This window comes from Coenobita brevimanus, chromosome 46 (assembly GCF_032717465.1).
Source record: "Coenobita brevimanus isolate Jiangsu-jjx chromosome 46, ASM3271746v2, whole genome shotgun sequence".
In the NCBI taxonomy this organism is placed as follows: Eukaryota; Metazoa; Arthropoda; class Malacostraca; order Decapoda; family Coenobitidae; genus Coenobita; species Coenobita brevimanus.
In genome coordinates this window covers 32,118,403-32,121,388 of record NC_136999.1, presented here as the reverse complement: position 1 = coordinate 32,121,388, position 2,986 = coordinate 32,118,403, and positions in this window count along the sequence as shown.

The window sequence follows — 2,986 nt, the reverse complement described above, 5'->3', positions numbered from 1 at the left end:
TGTTAGGGAGCTTCCTTAACCGACGAGAATACGGACCCGTGTGTATTTCTGCATCCCTCTATAAAGTGTCATAATACTCACAGAACTTTTTGTGAGCAGGTCAGTGCGATTTCTACGTTGGCCGGAGCACCTACTTATCATTACCACTGTCGATATTGGCGCAGAAAAACAGTCCTGTTTCGCCTGCTGTGGATAGTGGGTAAGTATGCTGAAGAGAATGATCAAAACAAGATGAAAAACACTCATTACACCCAGATATGGGTGACCAAATAGGCTTCACTAACGCTAATTCAGTGACTTGCGTTTTTAAAGTGAAAAATTTATGTGACAAGAATGACATTTAATTTGGGAGTCTCAAGAAAGGAAACGTGGAGGACTAAGAAGAATTATGGTTAATGGAAGTAGTTAGTAATAGTAGCCTAGTAAAGCTAATAATAGTAACAGTGGTGATGGTAGTAATAGTAGCAGTAGTAACAATGGTGGTGATAGCAATAGTATCACTGGTGAAGATAGGAAACGTAGAGGACTAAGAAGAAGAATTATGGATAATGGAAGTAGTTAGCAGCAGTAGTAGAGGTAATATTAGCAACAGTGGTGGTGGTAGTAATAGTAATAGTTGTAGCACTGGTGGTGGTAGCAATAGTAGTAGTGCTGATGGTTGTAGCAGTAGCAGAAGTAGTAGTAGAATAGTGGTGGTGGTGATGGTGGTGGTTGTAGTAGTAGTAGTAGAAGTAGTAGTAGTAGTATGGCTTGTACAGCACCCTACCCGTATCCCTGACCGCCTTGGAAAGAGTTCCAACATACTTGACCTCTTCCTTACAACTAATCCTTCTGTTTACAGTGTTAATATTTCCTATTCATTGGGCTCCTCCGATCACAACCTTATTAATTTAACCTGTCCTATCGCACCGGAGTGGCCTGTGGACCCTCCAAAGAAACGTCGTCTGTGGCACTTTGGAGCTGCAGACTGGGAGTTCCTCAGGCAGTACTTCTTTGATTTTCCCTGGAATTATTATTGCTTCCATGGCCGGGAGCCATCTGAGTGTGCCTTGCGCATTACGGAGGTTTTTCTGTCAGGCAAGGAAGCATACAATTCCCTTCTCATATCCTTTGACTAATGCAAGAAAGCCTTGATTTAATCATGCTTGTTCTAATGCTATCCGCAACAAGGAGAGGGCCTATCCCCTACTGGAGCAACCCATCCCTGAACCACATCTTTTTTTACGTTTCTGCCCAGAATCATGCTAAGTCTGTTCTTCGCTCCGCTAAAAATACTTTCATCCGTACTAAATGCTCTCAACTCTATAAATCGATTCTTCCCGCTCCTTCTGGCACCTTGCCAAAAACCTTTGTAACAACTTTACCTCATCATCCTTCCCTCCTCTTTTCTGTTCTGATGGCTCTGTAGCTACTTCATCTGCTGATAAAGCATATCTCATTGCTCAGACTTTCTCAATATTGTTGAGGCAAACTGGCTGGAAATAGAAAGCATAAATGCTTTCTTTTCAGGGGAAGGTGTTACGAATATCTTCATTATCCAACCAGTTTGTTTCGAATAATCGTGCTTGGGAAGAATTCACTATCTGGATGGCACAGTGAAGCAGTTTGTTCTGGTGTACTCACATACAGAATGAAGATGGTGCACCAATTTAGTTTCCACTCTTATTATGAACTAGCGGGATATATAGGGGTGAATTCCCGCCATTCAAGTCAGTCCTTGCATACTGTGGGTTCGACAGCTGAGTGGACCTAGGATGTACTTAACGCTCCATCTTCAGTTCCCATAAGTACCATGTGCTCCCATATAATGTGGTCCTCTAGGGTGGTGAATTCTTTTAAATTTTATATATTAAGTATCATGTGTGTTTAATGTGTTAAGGTGTTTTGGATGATTTAAGTGCTGTGTTTTGATTATATTACAGTTACACCTAATTTTGGTTGTTCTTGGGCGAATTTAAAGAATTAGGACTCTTTGTCAAGAATATGAGATTTTGGTAGTTTTGTGGATTCTATTTTATTTCTGTAATTTTTAATATATTTTTAAATATATTTAATTAATGTATTTGTGTTTGCAATACCCGAGTTTTTGAGTAACAGTAATCGTTACAATATATATATATATATATATATATATATATATATATATATATATATATATATATATATATATATATATATATATATATATATATATATATATATATATATATATATATATATATATATATATATATATATATATATATATATATGAGAGAGAGAGGGAGAGAGAGAGAGAGAGATCCGGGGAGTAGACTGTAGCACCAGTCGAGCAGGCCAGTACCCCCAAGATGGATGGAAAGCTGATGACAGGGAGAGCTGGAGCTCCCGTTTAATCAGCCCCCGGGACTAGATCCTGATTATCCCCCGTTTGCTGTACTTTTTCAGTGTTTTAGTAACTCAGAGGGTAGGCCTGCATACTCTCCAATACAAATTTCTGTAACTGTCAACACTAAAATACATGCATATTATACACTACACCTCCTATTCAAACTTTCAACCAAAATGGCGTATAATAACCAAGTCTCGGAGTTACGGGGGGGGGGGAGACTAATTGCCCCCAACATCCTCCCCCTCTCCCAGTGACAACTCAACTAGATGCCTGAAACAACTCTCTGACTCACTTTTCATTTCTGCAACATTTGCAGCCTTTCCTCCAACTTTCTCTCTGTTGAGCACCACATCTCCTCCTCTAAACCTCACATTCTCTTCTTCAGTGAGACTCAGCTGTCTGAGGCAACAGATAGCAAACCATTCTCTGTATCCTGCTACTTTTTCTATACCCATTTCAAAGTCAAAGGCGGCTGTTGTGTATATGTACACATCAACTTATTTTGCTCTCATGTTCCTGAACTGGATTCATCTGAATTCTGTACTCTTCAGCTGTGGTTTTCCTGTAATTCTCTGACTACATGTATCTGTGGTGTTTACTTATCCCCTATTTCTA